The 25,372-nt window shown below is 39.8% G+C and overlaps 1 protein-coding gene across 2 annotated transcripts in view; it reads left to right on the top strand.

The window, feature by feature from the left end:
- Window positions 1-25,372, top strand: part of kcnn1a (potassium intermediate/small conductance calcium-activated channel, subfamily N, member 1a) — a 95,906-nt gene that overhangs the window by 2,808 nt on the left and 67,726 nt on the right. Inside the window, exon 1 of one of the 2 annotated variants that reach the window (XM_033983072.2) lies at window positions 2,687-2,728. The exons of the other annotated variant lie outside the window; for it this stretch is intronic. The gene's annotated coding sequence lies outside the window, so the exon portion shown is untranslated. Of the gene's footprint in view, window positions 1-2,686; window positions 2,729-25,372 lie in introns of those variants that run through there. 2 annotated transcript variants of the gene reach the window in all.

Below are 25,372 nucleotides of genomic sequence, written 5' to 3'. Positions count from 1 at the left end.
TCTCTCAACAGATCTGACCTGTAACTTGACCTGCTTAAGTTTAACGTGGAACATACCTGACAAAGCGATGACATCTCAGTGGAGACGAGGAGGTGGCGGCACACCCTCACCCAGAAATGTTACATTGTGCACCTTCAAAGATCCCATATTGTACTATTTTCTGATTTATGTTATACTGTTGTTTCCTCATCACAAACACACCTGGAGTTGTGTTTTGTTTCATTCACATGTTTAACACACAAATCCTGCATATTTAGGCTGAGTTCTTCTCTCAAACAGACAACACTCTGTTCCACCTTGTGATGTCATCATGTGGTAATACAGGAAGTGCTCCACTGTGTTTTTAAACTCCATACACCTTCACTAGAATCATTTGGATGATTTCACCCCTGGAATTTTTCAATCTTTTTCAATCGTTTTCATGTCAAGTTCCAAATCAATGATATGGTATTGTAGATATTCAAAAAGAAAATGTACTGTTAGCCACGGAAAGGAACATCTAATCAACCACAACCACAAAATTAAATAAAAAATAAAGATGGATGACAGGTGACAGGTAAAATATTCAACTATGAAAAAAAAACATAAATTGATTTGTGCTTAAAAGTCCTGTGAGCTTTAAGTCACGTTATGATGTTACCTCATCAAAAACAGACCTGTACTTGTGTTTTGTTTCATTCACACATGTTTGAGTTAGTTTATTATTAGTCTACATCTCCAAAGCTCAAAATGCTCTGTTCCACCTTGTGATGTCATGAAGAGGTAGTTTTCCAAGTTAACAGCTCTTTTTACCTTTAGTTCAGTAAAGATTGGCAACTCCAGGGCTGAAATCATCCAAATGATTCTAGTGAACGTGTGTGGAGTTTAAAAACACAGTGGAGCACTTCCTGCATTACCACATGATGACATCACAGGGTGGAACAGAGTGTTTTCAGTTTGAGAGAAAAACTCAGCCTGAATATGCAGAGTTTGTGTGTTAAACATGTGAAAGAAACAAAACACAACTCCAGGTCTGTTTGTGATGAGGAAACAACATTATAACACAGATCAGAGAATAATATGGTCTCTTTAATATCTCACTTGTGTCAAATCCTGACGCAGACTGTGCTATACTGAATGCTGTTGTTTTAAGCATATCCAAAAATGGCAGACAGCACTCAGATACATGTGTCCACATTTGCCCCGCGTGTCCTATTCCTATGGCTGTCCCCTCTCATCGGCAGAAGGCTCTATTCCTGCGTCCCTCCGGAGGGTCCGATATTTCAGACCTCAGTCCTCCTCACAGCTATGACCTCTCCATCTTTATCTCCTCTCAGTCACATGCTCTCGGGACACGTGTGAAGTCACCCTCCCAAGCTTAAAAATAGGCGAATCAAGTTGTCTTCTCCAATTCTCAATAAACTGGAGACTTACTTTTGTTCCAATTGTCTCTTTTGCCCTGTCCTTTTATGCGATGAGGTCTATAGCAAATGATAAAGGGATCGGACCTATTTTGGTTTGAATAGCAGCCCAGAAAATGTGTTATATTTTGTGTGAAGCCACGCAGTGCTGTGACTGCTTTGTTTTGGTTCAGCTCTAGGCTCTAACGGGATGTGAGGTGTTTTTTCACAGTTGCTATAGTTACGGCGCGCGGTGCTTCTGTGGCAGTGGACTACAGTTTGGATGAGGTCATGTTTGGAGCAACAACAAGTGTTTTATTCACAACTCGAACAGATGTGGAGTCCGCCGCGCGCTGCTGCAGGTGACGTAGCCGCGCGCGCTCAGAGCCGCATTGATAAAGTATCGCTTCATGATGGAGTCCAGAGGATGACATCGATCCGCTGCAACCTGTGTGCGCGCGCAGAGGGAAGGAAGCCGCTGCTTTTTCTTTCTTTCCCTTTTTTTTGGCCCCGTGACGTTTTAAGGCAGGTCCGTGTCTGAGCGCCAATGATACGAGCCGGTCCTATTCAGCGGGGAGCAGCGCGATGAGCGGCGGTGGCAGAGGAGCACCGCGAAGGAGCAGCCAGCGCGCGACGAGGAGGCGACACCCCGAAGAGAGGCGACCGAGAGGGGCATGCGGCATCGAGACCACAGCCCCCCCGCCCAGCAGCTCTTCAGCCTGCCGCCCCCGCCCTCTTCTCAGCACCGCTACAGCCTCCACGAGCTGCCGCGCGTGAGCCAACCCCCCCGTGGCGACCCCCAGCTTCTGCCCGGCGTCAACACCGCGCAACACCGACCTCCGTCCTGCAGCCAGCCCCAGCAGGACCCCTGGGCCCCGCAGCAGCCCGTTCCTCCGAGCTGCCACTGCGGTGCGCCTCCGCAGCCCCCCCCGCCACTGCCGCGTCCCCTCCCGCCGCCGCCGCAGAGCTCCGCGGCGCGAGGGGCTCGTGTCCGGACCCCACAGCAGCAACAGCAGCGGCAGCAACAGCAAGCGGCGGACAGCCGCAGGGGGCGAGGCGCGGACCCCTCCCCAGCTTTCGATGAGAGCGCGCGGACCCAGGACCCGCAACAGACCCCGCAGCTCCGCGCGCAGCAGCAGCTCCTGGTTGGGAGCAGCCTACCCATCAGCCACTGCGCCAGCGGCTCGGGGGAGCGATGTAGGAGCCCGCAGGTCGGCCCCCCGCGCGCCCCGCAGCACTGTGAGCGGCAGCGGAGCCCTCCGCACCGCGTAGACGCCCCCCCCGCACGGAGCAGCAGCCGAGGCTCGAGCCATCACCTGTGGCCCGAGAGCCGCAGCGACCTCCGTCAGGTAGGCTACGCACTGTGCGCGTGCACAAACACTTTAGTCTGTGTCCGTGCGCGGCCACGCCTGCTCGCGTGTTTGTGAATGAGACACATGTAGATAAAGACAGAGGTGTGGAGTTTTGGGAAAGAAGCGGCAGCCTGTTGTTGTGGTGTTTCATGTGGTGGCGCGCGCACGCAGCTCGCACGCGCACACACCTGTTCCGTGTTGCAGCGGTGACTTGTCCGCGGACAGTGGACACTCTACGGACTCTAAGCGGGCTATGAGCGGGCTATGAGCGGGCTATGAGCGGGCTATGAGCGGGCTATGTGCGGGCTATGAGCGGGCTATGTGCGCTGTAGGACTCTCTGTTGCTGTTGCGCGCGGTGTGTGGATGTGGTTCTGGCTGTGGAAGAGGACACATCTCCGCAGACGGCAGCCTCCGCTGCGCTGAGCTTAATTTGATTACGGACAACCTGTTAGCATGGTAGCTGCGTCTCCATGAGGATGCCAGGCTTCTAGAGCCATCCACAGGTGAGACATGTTGAGTGTTTCACACAGAGGCAGAGGAGCAGGAGCAGAGGAGACTGCTGCAGTGGAGGACAATTTAATAAGCGCTGTCTGACAGTGTCCGTGCGCAGGGAACATGAGAGCCTCGCGCTGTCTCTGTCTCATATTCAAACTTAGACATAAATCCTTTGACACTGGATGTAGGCTCTAGGGGTGTGAGGTAGAACAGCTAAAATTAGACTACAGACAATATTTAACGCTTAAACTGTGTGATTTCAGGGATGTGTTCATGAGTTATGACTTGTTGCTGATCTTGCTTAAATAACCCATAATGACAAACAGGCTATTGCCAATGACAGGCCCAGTAGCAGCAGTGTGGGCGTGCTCCTTTTAGCTTCATCATATAGGTTAGAAATGTTCGGCTAACCTGTGGGGTTTTTTTAATTTGTAAATTGATAAAGATCATTGCAAATTATCTAGAGAATCATTGTCTTCAAATGAACATATTTGAGTTCAACTTTACCCAACCTCTTCAAACTTTTACATTACTGAAATACTTTTTGGAGCAGGGAGTTGCTTTCCACATGAGGAGAGGGCACATCAAAACTCATGCTTAATTAACATGCTGAAGGTCTTGAGCCAGGATCTCCCCTGAAAAAGAGATCAGCTCGACAGCTTTCCTGCTTAAAGGTCCTATATTACAGTTTAGCCATGTTATAATGTCATTACCTCCTCAAAAACGGACTTGGTTGTGTTTGTTTTTGAGTAACCCTTTATTATTAGTCTGTCTACATCTCCAAAGCTCAAAATGCTCTGTTCCACCTTGTGATGTCATGAAGCGGTAGGTTTCAAGTTAACAGCTCCTTTTACCTTTAGTTCAGTAGAGATTGGAAATTCCAGGCCTGAAATTATCCAAATGATTCTAGTGAAGGTGTATGGAGTTTAAAAACACAGTGGAGCACTTCCTGTATCACCACATGACATCACAAGGTGGAACAGAGTGTTTTTAGTTTGAGAGAAGAACTCAGTCTAAATATGCAGGATTTGTGTGTTAAACATGTGTGAACGAAACACAACTCCAGGTCTGTGTGTGATGAGGAAACAACATTGTGACTTAGGTAGGAAAACAGCGTAATATGGGTCCTTTAAAAAAACGTTTAAATAAATAAAATTGTTGGCCTATAGTTAAGAACCCATTGTTTCTCTGTTGCTTACCTTTTCTTCAAGAGAAAATGCCAAATGTGATTATGAAACAACACTCCCTTATTGTGCATAGACTGATTTTAGTAAGTAATAGGAATTCAGATTAAACTGTTGATTTCAGTTGCAACAAATCTTTACTAGTAGTTTTAATACATCCAAGTCTTCTGACATTACAATACTGATTCCGATACTACGATGATGATAAAAAAAATAAATAAATAAACCCTTTTTATTTAGACAATTGAATGTGATTTTCAACATTAAATTGTAGTACTTTCTTTTATATTCCCATGTGGCCTTATATCCGTGTAATGCGTCAGTCGTCCAGTAGGTTCCATAGTGGTCCAAGGGCGTATACTAGTTGTTACCTGCTCAAATGAGTATCTAGATTCGATACTAGTTTAAGTATCAGTTCGTAGTTGACTTAAGATACTTGACAACCCCAGTATGGATAGCTTTTATCGGGGAATAGTGACAATAGTAGCGAAAAAAAAGTGGATTTAGTGTTCAGTTTCACTTTTAACTTGATGTTTGTTTTTGTAGTGTGTCTTGCTCAAGGACACTGTGCCATGTGGGTAGCAGGACTAGAACTGCCAACCTGGTTAATGGGTAAATGACCCTACGAACAGGCCCAGGGTTAAGGTTTGGAACAAGTATAAGACACACAGACTAGTATACACCCATGGACCGCTATGGAACCTAATGGACGACTGAGGGATTACACAGATATAAGGACACATGGGAATATTAAAGAGTGTGTTATTATCATCGTGGTATCGGAATCGAGTATCGAGTCTATTCCTTAGCATCGAAATGGAACAGCACTAGTGTCGACTGAACTTGCCACAGTATAAAGCCTCTGCCAGTCTGAAGCTACAGTTAATATTAAAGCATAATGAATCTATTGCTTCAAAACCTTTTTACCGCACAATACAACTCCACTTTCCTAAATAATGAACTACACTACACCCCCACCTCCACCACTGCACACATTTAATGCATTTTATTACGTAATCCCAATTATAATCTGTAAAATATAACCGCAGCCGAAAGACACTAAAATCTCCCAAGTGCATATGACAGGTTAGCTTACACATTTCACTAAAACATATTAACATCATTGTATTTAAGATTTTCCAACAAAAAAAATCCTACATTTTTCTAGTTTTTTTGGATTTTGGTGAAGTTTATAATTTTACAGAGGTAATTCCATAAGTTTTACACCTTGATCTTTTATGATAATTACTATATCGACTTATCGTTTGAACAACAGTTGGTCAGTCGGATGAGTGTTTTTCCACTGATCTGAACGTTGGAGGTTCGAATCCCGCTCTCGACCTAAAACGTCATCGGTAAAGCGGTCAGATCCTCTCACCCACAGGTTGGTGGTGCAAACTGTATACTGTCCTTGTGTCCTCGGGTGAGTGGTTCCTTGATGTGAAGAGCTTTGAGTGCCTTAAAGATGGAAGCCAGTATTTTTTAGGGTCAATATTTATCGTCTGTAAGTTTTCTTTGCACCACTGGGAGATTTTTGGCTATTTTTTGGCTTTATGATGAGATTCGAGCTGTAGAAGTTTGCATTAATAACTTCTTTGACTCATTACAGATGCAAAGTCAAGTGTTTTATTCTGCTGTTTATTTATTGCAGGCCCATGTAAATTTAGAATTGTTTTTGTGGTTTAAATTTGCTGTTGTTTTTTTTGTGTCAGTTGCAAAAATAGTTTCAATATTATCGTTTTTCGCTGATTTTTACTTATGGGTACGATTTTGAACTTCAAAATCTATTATCGTGACAGGCCTAGTTACACAATATTTATGATTAGGTTAATGAAAATAAATGACAACATGAAAATTTAAACTGTCAGAAAAATATGTACATCGCACGTAAATGATCTGTGCCTTTTGGATGTAATGTTCATGTTGATAACAAAGGTAGAGGGATTCTGTTTTCAAACTCGGCACTACTTCTTTTGGTTTTGTGCTTTTCTTTTCAACTTTTTTGCCCACAAACTGCAATTTAACTTAAGTAAAACTATGATAAATATTTACAAGCGATACTATCCCACCAAACCAAGTCATAAGGTGGTATATATGGCGCTTTTCCACTTTTTCCAGCACTTTACATCAAGGAACCACACACACATTCATTTGGGGGGAGTCAAGAGATCAAGATTTGAACCCCCAACCTTTGCATCAGTGGGCAAACGCTCTACCCACTGAGCCACTGTCGGTCATGCACTCTTTAAGTACCCGGCAAAGCTCCATTAGCTAGTATTCTGATACGCCCTCGTCTTCTTATCTACGCATGGATATTTGCTAGTATCACTGTTACATCTTATTGGCTAATTAGACAGGACTTGGCTACGCTGCTGGATTTTTGAGGTACTTTGAACAAAACACTTGTGACAGAACATGTCCGATAAGGGGTTGGGTTGCAGCATGAAACCGTAACTCAATAGGCGTCCCGGTGATGGTTGAATTGGGTCCAGTCGTGCTTCCATTGTGGAGGGCTGTGTAAGTACTCTAATGCCTGCCACTTAAATGTAGCACTGCGGGGACGCGGGCTACATAAACGCTAATGGATAGTGAACAAGGTGCGGTTTTTTTTTTTTTTTTTGTTCGTTAAGAGTGATTAATGCTTTTGCGAAGGTGTTTGTCAGATTTGGCGGTAATCCAGGTCATGGTAAACTTTGAAAGGGGTGGGTGCGGATCGGGAAAGTTGTGAAGAGATTTGGAATTGGAAGTTGAGATACAGTACGGTGTCGCGATACTAAAGTTTCAAACTCGATTTCGATACGGAGGAATAGACTCGATACTCAATACTGATACCACGATAATGATTAAAAAAAACTCTTTTTAGTAGAGAAATAGAATATGATTTTCAACATTAAATGGTAGTACTTTCTTTCATATCACCATGTGGCCGTATATCTGTGTAATCCCTCAGTCGTCCAGTAGGTTTGTAGTGGAGCGTTTACTAATCTATGTGTCTTCTAATTAGTATCAATTTGATACTTTTGACAACCCCCCTATGTTGTTTGTGGTGTTTTTATTGTAGAATTGAAAGAATATTAAGAAGTGTGGTATTTGCATTCCCAAACTGCAAATGTGGATTACGTTTACTTGAGTCACTTTCAGTAAAATTGTACTTCTCAGAGTAGTTTGCAGACACCGTATTCCAACTTGAGTAATATAATAATGCATCAGATTTCTTTGGACACTCAAAGACATAAGATACTATTGTAGCCACAGCTGCCCTGGGGTCAAAGCGAGACCGCCAATTGGCCCCTCCGACCACTACACACACACACACACACACACTAGGCAACGTGGGTGAAGTGTCTTGCCTAAGGACACAATGACTGCCACTTGCGCCCCACTGTGGCACCTGATATTCCCAGCAGTCTCCCATCCGAGTACTAAACAATCCGAGTACTCTACAAATGACAAAACCTTTAAGTCGACAATATGAAATGATTTGAACGTGTGTGTTTCTTGCAGCGCTCCTTCAAATATAATGTCGTTTTTTTCAAATTTTTGTGTCTGTCCTTTGAAAATACCAGATTACGTGCATCATTTAATGTTTTGTCCTTCCACTTACATTAACTTCACATTGTAAATCAGATATTACGTCCAGACAGTTACCCTTACTTGAGTTTCTTGCTTATACGTCTACTTGAGTAGTATCATTCTGAACTAACAGTAACTTTGCTGCTTGCTCATGAAAGTACCTCTATTCTCGTTTTATTTCCGGAACATCCTGAATGATACTTATTGGGTGTGATAAGTGGAGGTGTAGTCCTTTAGTTCATGGAGTCGACCAAAATGTATAAGTTCATTTTAGTTAGATTTAAGGATTAATATGGGGCAACAGCAGCAACAGCAAGATATGTTAGCTAAGTTAGTGCAAGATTTGGAAGTGAATAATTGTTTTATCTGCAATTTATCGCGATTTAGCATGAACTCCCCCTGCAGGTGTAGTCTTGTAAGTGCAGTTTGGGTCGGATACATACAGATACGTAATCGCTTTAAGGGCTTTTGCCACGCCCCTTTTTAGTCGACCAATCGATCTGCGGCACGTGTCTTTTGTGGACCAAGAATTTTTTTAATCGGCTACAGCCCGAGTAATAAGTAAATCTCGTTGTGGTTAACCTTATAGTGGCGGCAGAACTCCGCTCTGGCCTCTCAGATTTGTGAAAAGAGCTTATAAACTCATCACTGTGAATAATTAGAATGCTCGTAATGCGTCAGGGAAGTGAGGAATAACTTCGGACCACGGTAAACCATTTAATAGGCCTGTCACAGTTTGTTGCAGCTCATGTCTTTTAATGAAACGGTCTATTTAAAAACGGTTTACTGGGATTATCCTGCTTTATTTTAATCTTAATCAGTGGCGTGAAGTACTTTCAGTATTATCATTTCTCGCAGTATTTCTCCGTAGCGCTATATCGTGCTTCAAAATTTGTTATCGTGACAGGCATACCGTTAAGTTTAAGATGATGAGTTGTGTTTTTCACTTTTTTTAACGTAGCGTCTTGGAGTATCTCATGCCCGCTCGCGTGAGTGTGCTATTTGTTCATTTTTGTGTTTTTCTTTACTTTTCCCATCTCCCAGAATGAACCAGAAGGTCAAGGTAACAGGACTGAGGATGTAAGCTTGGATTGACCTCACTCGGAACAATCGATGACGACAGATCTGCTTACGGAGTGTGATTGAATAGTGGATGTGTGCCAGGAGAAACATTGTGTTGATTTAAATTTTGCCTATCAGTCATCCTCGAGCTGCCGTAACCGTCCAGGCCTTTGTTTCACTCTCATTAGAGCCATCGGCGCTTCGGCCTTCCAAACCCGAGAGGCCAGAACACGCCGACCGCCGGACTGCTTTATTGTTGATGCAAGTCTCAGCCAAGTCGGGGCACTTTTGTCCTTGGAACGCCTCCGGTAGTCGCTGGAAAACTGAAATGACGTTGCAAGATCTACTTTTTAAAAATGATCTCATCTCATGGGCGACAGTGGCTCAGTTGGTAGAGTTTTTGTCCACTGATCTGAAGGTTAGCGGTTCGAATCCCGCTCTCAATGTAAATATCATTGGTTGAGCGAGCAGATCCATGGACCCACAGGTTGGCAGTGCGATTCCAGCTCCCACAGACGAATACTGCGTACACTGGTGTATGAATGTGTGTGAGTGGCTCCTTGATGTAAAGCACTTTGAGTGACTTGAACGTGGAAAAGCGCTATATAAGCTGTCAAAAGTTTCAAAAATCAGATACTAATCGTTACTAAAACTAGTATCAAATCTAGATACTCATTTGAGCAGGTGTCAATACTAAAAAAGTCCCAATCGCAGGACATAAATGAACCTTTCCTGAATGTCTTTAGAATGATCTTGAGCTGTATCAGACACATAGACTAGTATACACACACATGGACCACTATGGAACCTACCTGGACGACTGAAACTACCCGGTCCACTTGAACCAAAATTGCATAGTACCAAAAAGATCCATCGGCCTTTTCATTTCAAACCATCACACATTGAATCAGCTCCAGACCGTCTGAAATTGTTTGTAGATTTGAATAATTTTACTAGAAATTTGAAAAAGTACATTTTAGATAATCAAACATGTCCACACTGGTCTAGTTAATTTGTAATGTTTCACTGTAAAAACCTGCACATAATTGATTTTTTTAGATTGGTATGGACGGTGGGAAACATACTGTATTGGACATGGGGGACATTTATTGTATTTTACTGCTACTGTTTGTCTTCTGATGTAATCGTAATGACCTGTGTATTTTAATGTGTGTTCACCTGCTCAGGGGCTGCACATGGAAAGTAGCAGTAGCTAAATCTGGAACAAATCATCTTTTCTTTTGTAAGATTAATGAATTTGTACATGGTCCCTGTCAAATAAAGAATAAAGAAAGAAAGGGATTACACAGATATAAGGCCACATAGTGATATAAAGCAAGGGTTAAATGCAGAGGACAAATTTCCCTACGGGGACAATTAAGTACCATAACCTTAACCTTAACATAAAACAAAGTACTACGATTTAATGTTAAAAAAAATACATTCTATTGTCTAAATAAAGCGTGTGTTTTATTATATTACACATTGTGGTATTGAAATTGGTATTGAGAATCAAATCTATTCCTTAGTTTTGAAATTTTCACTATAACACTATTACCTCATTAAAATTGTATTGTAAAAGTATTTGTAGTAAAACAAGTGCAATACATAAGTGCAAACTGTAATGCTATGAGCTACAGAAAAGTTTAGGTCCCACTTGTTGCAATACAATGTATGTGAAAGTGTCTTGCTCACTTGCACAACATCAACTTGCTTAAAGGTGCACTATGTAACTTTTCTAGTGGGACGTCCGCCAGCTGCTTGTCTCTTTAAAGATGTTATTAGCTTGCCTGGAATGTTCTGCAGTGTAGCAATAGTCAGTCTTTGTTTACTACTTTCTACATTTTAGAAAGACATTCGAAAGACGTCAAATATGTGAATCAAGATGTATGGAATTATGTAACAAAGAATGTATGGAATTATGTAACAAAGAAAAGGTGAGGGTGGCTATAAAAAAAAAAAACTCAAACAAATTTGGAGTTTATCTTCTGTTTACAGTACTACATTTCAGGTGGGTCCATCCATAGGTTTGATAGTTTCAGTGAGGATCTACACTGTAAATGATTTTGCACAACAGCTTTACTTAATGTGTAGCTCGATTCTACTTTTAGCACACGTATATATCTGTGGATTACTTTATGCATGTGCTTTGTGAGGACCGCACTAAACATAGAACAAACTAAATGTTTCATAACTTGTGATGTTCGCTGCACTGAGTAAAAGCACAAGATCTATATATATAGTCTCATGGCTGCATTCATTCATACACACTTGTTCAATGCTTTATGAAGTCTGGTCACCGCTGAATCTGTTTTCAAATGGGGGTGATGGATTAGCCAGTCGGGGACATGTATGGTCCATCCATATTGGAAGTACCGATGGGACTTTCAGTTCTTTTAGGGGATCCGAATCTTTTGGATCCATTCATTTGAAAGAGCCGTTCAAAACATATTTATTATTATTTATTTAAGGTATGCTTTTCTTGTGCACAAACTGCTCACTTGCGTCACCTGCTCCGCTTCTGAGCCGGTTCCTGTGTTGGTGCAGCACTAATCAGTTTAAAAATGCATAAAAAAAAAAAAAAAAAGATTTGTTTCTTTTAAAAAATTTGATCCAGTTCCAACCATTTATGTTAAGGGACCGTTCAAAAGAGCCGACTCAGTCACGAATGTCACATCACTAACTGGAAATAATAAAGGAAAAAATATATGTCACGGGGCTGAAAAACATGGAAGATTTCTGCTAAATCAACTCTGTGAATCTCAGGTGAGAGAAATGTCATTTTGCTTATGAATCACAGGTGACCAATGAGCTCCTCTGTTTCACATTTGTCACTGAAAAGAGTGAATCTGATTGGACGATCACGTTTGACCAGGTTTGAGACACAACGAAGGACATGAGACTGATATCAATCTGTATAAAAAATATAGAAAGAGATCACAGTGGATTCTTAAAAATCTCCATCAATTTCCACAATGATTCTTTTTTATTTTACTTTGTTGATCGATACTAAAACTAACATTGAAACCAGATACTAATTTTGAAGAAGTATCGATACTATCATAAAGTTTTATCCTGATTTTAAGCTCTATCAAAATGAATATAGGACGTCACGTTAAGATAAAGGACATACTATCATTTTTTATATGAAAACAACATTGTATTACTAAAAAAAGGAGCATTTTTAAATTCATTGTGGCATCGTAATCGGTATCGAGCATTGAGCGAATTTGCGAACAACACTACTTTGTTGACCAACCATCTCTCCACCGTCTTTTCAACACTTTGCAAGCCGCCCAACCCACACCTCCACTCCCGCCTAGAACAATAAAATACCACTCCGCTCCCAGCTCCAGCCTCCATGCCCCACATCCTCCCAGGGCTGTGTGACGAAGGAGTGGTCCGAGCAGGAGATCTCAGATAAGGCTAACAATGTGCCCCCAACCAAGCTATCCCCTTCCACTGTAGCGCAGCTGGCAAAGCAGAGCAGACCGTAAGTACCAACACGAGGCGCTCTTAATAATTGATGCCTGTTTTGCCCACTTTGAATGTGGCATAGAAGGGCTGGAATAGATTTGTGTGTGCTGTTGCCATGGAGAAACGGGCTGGTGCAAACTGGGGATTTGAGAGGTATGGTATTTCTGATTTATAGACATGTGCAAAATTGAGTTTTTAATCATGTTAGAATTGAGAAGTTTTCTGTTCTCATTTGCTCACTCAAAGTTGTATTTAGTAATCTCCTGTACTTGCTAAGTTCACTTTCTTTTTCTTATACGTGGTTATTTTTTTCTATAAGATTCAAACCGTTTAATTAATAACTGTGACTTGTTACAGATGCAAGCTAAGTACTAAAGTGCTTCATTCTGCTGTTTATTTATTGCAGCTCATTATTCTTAACAATATTGTAGATTTAGAATAGTTTTTGTGGTTTAAATCTGCTTTTGGGTTTTTGTGTCACTGGCATAAATTAGTTTCAATATTATTGTTTATCGTCTATATTTACTTCAGCGATATATCACACTGCAATATATTTTCTTACATTTTTACGGTGGCTACTGTGTGGTGACTGGCAGTTATACGGTTATTTACTATAAAACCAATTCAATCATTTGTAAGTTTTGAGAAGAATTGCATTCAGCGCTGACAATCAGAGGCAGGTAGTTATATTTACTGAGTTACATTTATTTGTGTAACTTTGTAAACTTTAGTGTTTCTCTTTTTTGTGAAATACTAGATTTTATGCATTATTTAATATTCTGTCAACTTCAAATTACATTCACGTCAAATTATACATCAGATGTTACGTCCCGACAGTTACTCTTTAAGTTACTCTTACTTCAGTAGTTCTTTTTTACTCTTAAGTAATTTCTTGACCCACTACTTTGTACTTCTACTCTTACTTGAGTAACATTTTTGGCTTCTCTACCCACCGCTGCTGACAATGAATTTGAGAATTTTGCGTTTTAAACATTGTAATGTCAACCAGGCTAAAGAAAATACAGGTCATTCTGTTATTGATGCAACTTGATGTGAAAGTGTCTTGCCCAAGGACACAAGGGCAGTAGTACGAGGTTAAGTGGGAAGCGATCTGTGAAACCTATCGCCGACTATTTTGGAATTATACAATCATAGACCTTTATGTAAACATCAAAATTTATCTGATATTATTTCCGTTGTTTTACCTTGGATCATTTATTTGTGCATATGTTTTTTTTTGTTACGTCATAATTTCTGAATTTGTTGTGACTTGGGGAAATCAGGCATGGTTAACTTATCGCAACTTTTTATTAGACCATTAAAAAGAGTCTGCTGACATATGAAAAGTGTGATTGTCACGATGTTAAGAGACAGGAAAAAGTCAAACGTTTGGACACACCATCGCGTTCAGTGTTTTTTCTTTTTATGTTTATTACTGCTACATTTTGGACACACACTGAAGACATCAGATATATGTTATGAGTTATTCTTAATTTGCTACATTCCTCATGTGTTATTCGTAGTTCAGTGAGAATCTATAATGTAAATAATCATGGAAATAAAGAAGAAAAATTAAGGATAAAATGTGTCCAAACTTTTGACTGCTAGTGCGTACATTTTAAACTTGTGTGAATGTAATATTGTGGTAAGTTTGTTCTATGTAAAAGCCGTAAGGGCAAACACACCATTTCCTTTCGTCGTGCTGAGAACATCCTCTATCCTCTCCTGTTACTTCCTTAAAGTTCAGCAGCGCCAATCCATCACAAGTGTTTGTCAAGTGTCCAGGCACTGCTGCGGTTTCTCGGATTTTGGCTAAAGCTTAAACGTCCATATTATGCTAGTTTCTGATCTATGTTATAATGTTTCCTCATCACAAACAGACCTGGAGTTGGGATTTGTTCATTCTTTTTAATCTCCACACACCTTCACTAGAATAATTCGGATGATTTCATTCCTGCCAACTACCAATCTCTACTAAACTAACTTTATAAACTTTGGTTAATGTCAACAATGGCGTAACATGCAAAATTGAGCTTTTATCCATGTTAGAATAAAATACTCAAAGCTGTATTTAGTAATGTTTGTGTAATCTTTATCCTTTTGCATTCAAGTTGGCATTGCTCAGAAAATTCCTGTTTTCACCATCCTGTACGCTAATCTATTTTTCACAGGGTGGCAGGGGAAGCGTGGCCTCTGATTAGCTGCGTTGTTCCTGTCCGTGTCAGCTTAAGGTTAAGCATTAGCTGGAAATGGTTAAGGTGAGGGAATAAGCTTGGGATAACCAATCAGCAAAGACCTTGTCAGCCACAAGCCAATCAGAGAGATCTTAAACAATGATACTGGTATGATTCAACCGTGCCGCTTCACCATTTTGGCACAAATGAAAAAGAAAACAAACATACCTGCTACCAGGCGCCAATAGGTCCAACACATTTTGAAGCATGATATGTTGAAACTATTTTATGCCACTAATACAAGACCAATAACGTAACATAAAACCAGTAAACAATTTTTAAATAGGCAGTATCATTAAGTGGAGTGAGCTGCAAAAAAATTATAGCAGAATGAAGCAATAATTAGTCACAGAAGTTACATTTTCAATCCTTTACACCTCAAATTTTCTCTTATTACAACAAAAACTCCAAAATATATTGTTCCAGCTATTGAAGTCGATATAGTAATTATCACGACAGGCCAAGGCGTTAGCATGGTCTGGCAACGCAGCATTTTGTTGTGACGCTGTTTGAGGTGACGTACTTAAATCGTTTTTTTGACACTTTCTTGAGCAAAACATTCCATTTATCCCATACAGGGACTTCTGCACGGTAAGAAAGTTCTAAAAGAAAGTATTACAGTACAGTTACAGTTTCTACAGTGTCTTTCAGTGCTATGATCTTTTAAATGGTTTTCAGTAATGTTTTTCTCGTCTGATTTATGCAGATGTCTCTCCTTTTATATACTGCTTTTTAACTTGATTAAGGATGCAGCAATATTCTTATGCAATTCAAGTATTACAGTGGTGCTCTCATTGGTGTTGGCTTGGTTCCTGGAAGAAAAAGCATTTGAATCTCTGTAAAGTCCCTTTGGCCTTCACAATGCATTCATATTACCCATTCATCTTAGTCAAATAGTGTTTTAGTGCAGTTTGTACAGCTTTGAAACCAGCTCGGCGATCTATGGAATTCAAACAATGTAGGTAATGTAATACGTATGCAGAGTTTGACCTTGACTTGAGCCTTAACCACAACGTTTGAGAACATTTCTGTGGAATAAAAAAAAAAAAAAGGAAATAAATAAATAAATGAATAAATAATAAACATTAAATCATTATATTTTTTTGTCAATACTGCCCAGAGCTATGGAGCGAAACAGTGACCGCCTGCTCAGATTCCCGAAGTAAATTTTCCATTCATTTTCCCCATGGACTTTTCAAAAAATTCAAATCACATCGTGGTGGCTAACTAGCTACATGCTAACTAATATCCGTAACATGGTTGTTTTAAGTGAAAAAAGCACATTTAAAACACAAGATTCAGCGAAATGTTTAAATTACTTTGCGGTTTATACATTTTCAGAAATAGATTGTAAATACAATTATAGGGCTTATGGTCCTTAGTTACCACAGAGCTGATTATCTCCAAGGAAGGTTTCAAACTTATAATTTACTTTTTTTTTTCAGAAAGTATATGAAAAAAATTAATGGAAAATTTTATACCGAAACCGCGACGGTCACTGTTGAGCTCCATAGCAATGAAAACCATCGTACGACATATTGAGAAGGTGCATGAAACACGTCCCGGATCATCAGACCAAGTGTTTTCAACTCGGGACAAGAAAACACAGAGCAAATATGTAAGATTTCGCAAACATGCACAAATGAAATAAATCACAACTCCAGATATGTCTTTTACTTGTTCTGATACAGCTCAAGATCATTCCAAATCTATTCAGAAAAGATTAATTTCTGTCCTGTGAATGTGACATTTTTAGTATTGATACCTGCTCAAATGAGTGTCAAATGAGTGTTTCAATACCAGTTTTAGTATCGATTGGTATCTGATTCTTGATACTTTTGACAACTCTACTGCGCTGGTGTGTCAATATGTAATGCTATAATAATGCCAACTAACATGGTATCACTACAGTTTGATTTAGATGAATTTTTGACTACTTATCTACTCCTTAGTATCGAAAAGGATTTTGAAATGTTTGTATTGTGACAACATGGGTATGTTTTAGTGAAGCAGTACTCTAACCTGTCGTTTGCACTTCTGTGTGGGTACGCTGTGCCGCGTGCACTGTACTGTCGCCGTGTAGAGTTGCCGGAGCGTCTCGTCTGAGTGCGTCCACACACAGAAGAAGCCGCGCTGGATTGAATTACTCTCAGCCCAGTGAAACACAAAGGCGGGTGAAAGCATGTTAGGGCTTTCCTTAACGTCTCACTACATGTGCCCACGTCTCCTGAAGCACTCCGGGACCTGACTTTTGGCCTCTCATCATGTTTCCATTCACTAATGTGTGTAGCTACTAGGGTTGTCAAATGTAACGTATCGTAAATTCAATTGGAGAGCGACGTAAGTACATAGCAATGGGTGTGTACCAGTGGGGGTGAAAACGGGGGTAGATGGGCAAAATGGGGTCTTGAATACAGGAGCGTAACGATTACTCAAACATGCTTGTCTTAGGCTACGAAAATGTGAGTTTGGTCACTGGTGAATCTCCCCATTTTCAGATTAGCGTATGGTCTGTTCGTATTGTAAAAAAAAATATCATGGGACTGAAAAACATGGCGGATTTCTGCAGAATCAATGAGACAAGCAGTAAACTCTATGAATCTGAGGTGAGAGAAATGTCATTTTGTTTGTGAATCATAGGTTACCAATGAGCTTCTTCATTTCACATGAGTCACTGGAAAAAAAAAAATCTGAATGCACGATCACATTTGACTGGGCTTGAGACATAATGGAGAAAAAAAAATATAGAGACATCATTCTGGATTTGCCAGGCAACACACATGCATGAAACATGCAAAATAAAACTTTGAGGGGGTAAATGAAAAGGGTTTAAAAGCTCTAAAAAGTCTATATTGTACTATAGTAATAATCTACTTAAAAAAAAAACAACCCTAAACAAGCTAAAATGAAGCATTGCACTTTGTCACTCTCCTGTTGGACTTCGCATGTTTCTACTCACTAATGTGTGTACCGGCTATACTATACTATATCTGTTTTCCCCTCTCCGACGTGGTGTCGTGTGCCAAGCCTTCAGACGCTGCTCTTAGCTTAATAAATGACCACAACTAATTTATATGGTAATTCTTGGGCGATCTTAGCCAAGAAGTGCCAGCCATATAATGTATCACGGCCATGCATATACTTTATGGCTAATTAGCTTATTGATCTGGGGCTGGCACCATCACAACACGCTACTATGAATAATGCGACGCTAAGCACATATTTGTTGTGCATTACACTGCTAAGAGGCGCCTGCTACTCCCATATCCGACGCTGATGGCTACATATGTGTCCCGCGCACTGGTGGAAGGTAACAAAGTAAACTACTCTACTTAAGTAGAATTTTTAGTAAGTAAATTGTACAGAGAATACTTTTTACTTTTACTCCACTACATTTTTGAACTGCACTGAAGAGTAAAAAGTACTTTTCATATTATTTGAGGGGTTATTTTTACCATGTTTTACCTGATTAAAGGTTCTGAGTTCGATCTTTGGCAAAATTCTTAAGAAATATTAAGAAATTGATTCGTATTGTTTCTGTTGACCAAAATATGTGTGTGTGTGTGTGTATATATATATATATATATATATATATATATATATATATATATATATATATATAATTTCTTAAAATAAATATCACTACATTTAACACTTGGGGTAGGGGGCACTGTTTACCCAGGGCCCAGTGCAGGGAGGGGCCTCTCACAAAATATGTACTATGCATTTTCATTAGATAACATGTAGTCCAGGCCCACCATAATAATTTGTACTTAGGGCCCAAAATTTGGCACGACACCCTTGACAGGAAGTGCGGTTAGCATGCTAGTGATTGTTAGCTTGTGACTCTGCACTTGCCTCTGAAAAATGCTTATAAACTCAGCACCGTGAATAATTAGCACGTTCAGAGTACACAAGGTAAGTGAAGAATAATTTTGGACAACTGCAAACCATTTCAAATGAACTAGTTTTGGGTTTTTGTTATGTTTTTAAGAAAGAAAAATTAGGCAGTGGTTGTTTTTACGAAATGCTAGAAGAGGATGATTCACTTTTCTTTTAAAATAGTAACACATATTTTTAACCAGAATGAATCAATTATTTTGAGGAACTTACACTTTATCAAAGTTGCAAAATTATGACGCAGATAATTGTCAAAGTAAACTATTCCTCTTTGGCAGATGTCTTATAATTAGTCAGCACGTAATATACAAAAAACATAGGCATATTTCGATAATGATATTTAACTATCATCATGGTTTCAGAATCGGTATTGAGTATTGAGTCTTTTCCTAGTCCAAAAAAACAATAGCAATTAACATTAATATATCATTACATATTATCTTATTACCACACCTGTGCAGTAGGCAAAAGTATTGAAAATCAGATATTGATTGATACCAAAACTAGATACTCGTTTGAGCAGGTATCAATACTAAAAAAGTCACATTCACAGGACAGAAATGAACCTTTCCTGAAAAGCTTTAGAATGATGTTGAGCTGTATCAGAACAAGTATAAGACACATAGACTAGTATACACCCATGGACCACTATGAACCTACTGGACGACTGAGGGATTACACAGATATAAATTGTGCGTTTTTTATGATCATCGTGGTGTCAAAATCGTGCAGTTATGCTAGTGTTTACATGCATTACCCCAAGTTGCTGTGTTATTCTTGACAGTGATTGGCCGTAGTCCCGAGGGCCGTGCCGGAGATGTCACACGTACAAGTCTATTTCATCAGAGTTAGCTCACCTCCCCTTCGCCCTTGATGCGTCTCCGTGCTCGGAAATACGTCAGTCTCATTGCAAAAAAAAAACCTCACATAAGTACTCGGGTGTATGCTCAGTGTATACGCCAGAGATAGACCAATATTTGCACTTTTTAGCGTTTCGGCTTCCTGCCTTAAACTTCCGACCAAAAAAATACACACAAAGCTACTTAAAACGTGACTACGGTGGGGTGAAAAAGAGCTGTCTGTGAGTTTGTTGTAAGTCCAGTTTTTTTTTTATTAATTAGCCCAAAAATATTGGCAGAACTTAACAGCTGTCGGTTCCTCTGGATGCTAACAACCGCTATCAGCCATAATCTCTAGTATCTACCCCCATATTGTGTCCGCTCCCTTTGACTTTCTGAAAACATACATGAAACAAGATGGCCTCCTCCTCCTCCTCCTACCCCTGCTCTTGCCCGGGGACATGCGTCAGGCTGAGTGCTGGTGGTCTCTTGGGTTATCATCGCATTGCTCCATATGTTGTACTCATCTGGGTTAGCGTGCTACATTCCTCCGGCTGTGTGCGCGGATAAATATTCAAGGAAAAGTAAGCTAACTGAGCTAATCGTCGCGTACGTGATGTGGATAAACTGTGGATAACATTAGCGTAACGGTGCGCTATGTGTGACCAAATGTGTTAATACTGATCACTCTTATATTTGATTAATTATTGTGGGGGAAAAAAAAAATGTTGTTGGAAAATAACAAGCTACAAAACAGGTGAATGCTAATGTAAAAAGGCGATATTAGGTAGCATTATATTAGGATTTTGGTGTACATATTGTCAAGTCTTAAAGAGTTTGAACTTTAAAAACATGTAGGATTACAGCTATAGAAGAATGAAAGACAATATCCCAGGGAAAGCAATGTCATCTCCATGGAGACAGTAGTTAGAGGACCCTCCATAATCCATCTTTAAAGTGACTCTACCCAATTTTTGTCCATGATGTAGAGTAAAATGAGTTTTGCCTCAGTACAGATATAATGTAAAACGGCTCTTAGTGTTGCGTTTGGAAAGAGAGGAATAACTTTGGAACGCTGCAAACCAAAACTAGTTCAGTTTTTCATGTTTTAAAGAGAAAAAAAACAGGGATAGATTACATTTTGTTGTTTTTTAAAATTCTCATAGTGATGCGTTAAAGTTTTTGTACTGACACAAGTCTTGCACACGCTGCTGTTGTGAGGGAGGTTCCATTAACGCTTCCCATGTTCAGTTAAATAATGCATCAGAAGAAGCCCGGCCTAAACAACCTGGTGCAGTGGGCTGTGCATATCAGTTCAATTCAAGTTTATTTATTTAGCACATCTAAAACGACTTCAGCTGACCGAAGTGCAAAAAACAAAACAAAACATGTAGATAACACCATACAGAGGGAAAGTACAATAAAACACCAAGATATCCTTTCTAGCTAGTATTAAATGCCAGGGAGAAGAAGTGGGTTTTTAGTGTAGTCTGAAACTGCGTTAAAAACTGAGAGGATCTGACAGGCAGGGGGCGCTGTTCTATCGTCTCTGGGTGGAAATATAGGACTGTAGTAACTCCGTCAAATAAAGAGTGAAGAAGAGCTTTAGAAAGACACGTAAAGATGAGAGAAAATTTGCGTCAACCACTTTAAATACTTAAATACTAGGTGGATGAAGTGTCTTGCCCAAGGACATAACACTGGACATAGACACTGATGGGAACTGGGATCTAAGTAATCTTCTGTTTTTAAGAAGATCGCAGTATCGCTATTGTCCAACCAAACTGTAAGTGGCGTTATTTTGTAAAAGTATAAGTGTATTTTTTTTTGGATATTCAGTATGAAACTATAGCTTATGTAGGAAATTATTGCAGAATTTGTTCATAACCAATATATAAAACCAAATGTAATGTCGTCTAAAATGGCTTGATAATAGAAACAGGTCAAATGATTCCCTGTTCAAAGCTGCAGCACTCACAGACACTACTTTTTCATAGTGGCATTTCACTGTAACAAGATAGATTTTCAATTAGTAAGTACAGAGCAGTGGGTGGGGATAGGGGGTAGATGTAAACAGGATTTTTCTGATAACTCAAACCTAATCTCAAATTCTAAACAAAGCAGGATTACTCAAACATGCATGAACCAATCAAAATGTAACACTGAGTCAGCTAACGATGAAGGAACACCCAAAAAAAAGAAAAGAAAAAAAGGCTATTACAATATGCCTCCTTTAAACCTACAAAAAAACACTAGAATATTTAAAATGTTCAGGAAAAATCTCGTAAAAGTTGGAGGCAGCGAGGCTATTTGGTATTATAGTTGCACCTTAGCTGCAGTCTCGTCTGCAGATAAGTCCTGTATTTTGGCTCTGACTTTGACCTTTCAGACTATTATGATCAGACCTGCTGTGGTGTGCTGATAATGTGCCACAATAACATCTGAAAAGTCATGGGTACAGTGTGGCACCAGACCAAGTCAGAGCTGTGCCAACGTGGGCTAAAGTCTAAAAGGCCAACAATTATCTACTTCAAAATAATTCAGACATAAACACTCAGAGGCGAATGCGTGCAATGAAATCCCTTCTAATACTAAGCACATGGTCGGAAATTCATGCATGTGAATACTAGCAATGTGGGAAAGGGTGGTTGTTATACCTAACCACCTTTTAGGAAAAAACTGACAAAAAAGCAAGCATGTTTTTTTTTATTTGTGATGTTTTTATTGCACTGAAAACAAAGAAAAACATGTGTCCTTACAGTGAGTGGGCTTACATCTCCACAAACCTGACTTTTCCATGATTTCGGAGTAGGAATAGGATTCTCAATACCGATTCCGATACCACGATGATACTAAAAAACACTTTCTTTCGGCCAGGGGTGTCAAACTCAATTTCACCAAGGGCCACATCAGCAAAATGGTTTGTCTCAAATTTACAAAGATATAAAAAATATGTCTGTGTAACTGCGTAAGTCCTGATAAACTGACATTTTAAGACAGTCATACATTTAAATTTATCTTGTCGTAGGCCACATAAAATGACATGGCGGGCCGCATTTGGCCCCTGGGCCTTGAGTTTGACACATGTGCTTTAGGCAATAGAACGTGATTTTTTCGACATCAAATAGTAGTACTGTCTTTTATATTACCATCTGACCTTACATCAGTACTATCCCTCAGTTTTCCAGTGCTTATAGTAGTCTGCGTGATTTTATACTTGTTCCAGTACAGCTCAAGCTCGTTCTAAAGCTATTAAGGATTCAGGAAAGATTAATTTCTGTCCTGTGAATGTGATTTATCAAGATTTGTTCAAATGAGTATCTAGTTTTAGTATCGATTAGTATCTGATTTTCGATACTTTTGACATCCCTAACCTCCAGAAAGTTACGATGTTGCTTTAAATATCTATACTAATGGCTTGAAAATCAGTCCTTGCAGCTTTAATACTAGTAGCACAGGCTCTTCATATCAGCAGCCTATTCTACGTGTTTTCTTCATCTACTGTGTAATTGTACTATTATTCCTCAGGCTGTCACACTCACTGCCTCTCTGTTGGTGGTTTTCTATGGAGTCGTGGCACCCCCCCACCATATACCGCTGCTAACCACTCTGCCGCTCTCTGGCCTAATTTTTTTTTTTTTTTTTTCAAAGTGCCATTTTCTACCCTAACCCCTCCACCCACCTATTCTTTGGGAGCACATTCCGAACGTTTCCATTCCACAGCCATCTTTATCAGGCTGGAAAAATAAAGTTTTAAATAGAATCAATTTACGCTAAAGGGCCCGCGGGGAACAGCAGAACGCTAGCACTTAATTTGATAAGTGAAAGAAGCTGGTAGCTCGGGGCCGCACCACATATCTGCACATCTGTAGCATAAGAGAAGACAGAAAGACTTGTGCACGACTCTAGACCACACGTGAACTAGTGTTGTCACGATGCTAATATTTCAAACTGTGTGATTTTTGATACTTTGGACAACTCTCGTACGAACTGGAGCTCATTATGGAATGTTCAGAGAAATTAAAGTGGTAATGTTTGGTTTACAATTTCAAAGTAAAAAGCTTTTCAATACAATTACGATAAGCTGTGTTTGAGTAATCCTTAGTCTATTTCTATTTTTGAGCGCTCACTATACTTGATTCCACCGAGTAACGTCACCTGCAGCTATCCAGAAGTGCTTCTAAGTTTTTAAAGCCCATATTCAACGGGAACAGCGACTATTATTAATCTGAATAAAACTGCTTCACTCTCTTGTGCTTCACTTCTCTTGCACCCCCTGTTGGTGTTTCTTTTTACACAAACATAACACTAAATCACTACTTATAGGCATAATTTTACATGCCTGGGATCCAGAATAAACACTTCTCCAATATTTAAAGATGTGAGTCTTATCACCAGTTATACCTACCTGAGTTCAAATGGGTTTGATTGACAGGTGTATTAGCCAATCAAGGCATTGTATCAAAACAAATATAGCTGCTTACGAGGGAAAAAGAAGGGGAAAAAATACCAGGACTAAAAACATCAAGGGTGTTTGTGTAATCAGTGAGCGAAGCATTGAAGTCTGTTAATTTGAGGTGAGAGAAAAATCATTTTCTTTATAAATGCCAGGTGACCAATGAGCTCCTTCGTTTCACATGAATCATTGAAACAAATCTAATTGGATGATCATGTTTGAAAATAGGCAAGACAAGGCAAGTTCATTTGTATAGCACAATTTGTACACAAAGTAATTCAAAGAGCTTTACAGAATAAGAAACTCATTAAAATCACACAAATCAAAACATAAATAATCAAATAAAATCATAAAATTAACATTAAAAGAGAAAAGAGCAGAATGAAAACCTTTCAGTCGTATGCACAGTTAAACAGAACAGTTTTGAGTCTGACAATGTTTGACAATGTTTTTAACCTTTAAACAGTGTCTCACATCTTCAGGAAGACGTTTTAGCTGCATAAAACTGAAACACTGATTCTCCATATTTAGTCCTGACTCTGGGCACCTGCAGACCTGAGCACAGGACGCATGTGCTCGTACTTCCTGGTTCTAGTCAGGACCTGAGCAGCAGCGTTCTGGATGTATTGCAGCTGTGTTAAGGCTCGTTTGGAGAGACCAGTGAGTGGGCTGTTGCAGTAGTCTAATGTACTGGAGACGAATGCATGGATAAGTCTCTCCAAGGCTGATTTTGACAGTAAACCTTTGATTTTTTGCAGTGTTTTAGGTGGTAAAAAGCTGCAGATGTTATTGATTAGATGTGGCTGTTAAAGTTCTGAAGTCCATTATTACCCCACAGGTCAGGGACCTTTTATCTGAGACACATTTTCCAATTTCAACAAATTACTCCCAGTTTTCTAGATAGGACTTGAACCAGTTTAGTGCTGCACCAGAGATGCCCACCCAGTCCCCTAGTCTCTGTAAGAGGATCCCATGATCCACAGTGTCAAAGGCAGCACTCAGATCTAACAGGATCAAGACTGAGACTCTGCCTGCTGTTTATCTATACACAGATAAAAAGCCAGATATAGTGCATTATTACACATCTGCATATTGTGATATAGATGTTTGTCTTGGAATAAAATTATTAATTCCACAGAAAAAGATACTGCACATGAGTGATTGTCACAGTGTAATTTGCAACTAGATTGCAATCATTTATTAGCATACTCCCAGTCTGTCCTACAGCAAGAATATTCAACTTACTTTTCTATATAAATACATCCTTATGACCATGTGATTGATATTTATTGAAGTGGCTATTTACACAAAAACTCTTCCAGTCAGTCCCAAGACAGCTGCGTCACAGAACTAGCTTGGGGCTCACATTCCGGAGGTGTCTAAAAAACCTTTGAAACACCGATATTCCCGACTAGCTAAT

The sequence above is a fragment of the Periophthalmus magnuspinnatus genome, chromosome 17, assembly GCF_009829125.3.
Source record: "Periophthalmus magnuspinnatus isolate fPerMag1 chromosome 17, fPerMag1.2.pri, whole genome shotgun sequence".
NCBI lineage: Eukaryota > Metazoa > Chordata > Actinopteri > Gobiiformes > Gobiidae > Periophthalmus > Periophthalmus magnuspinnatus.
Note: the sequence above shows the minus strand (reverse complement) of the source record. Positions and strands in the feature narration are given on the sequence as shown.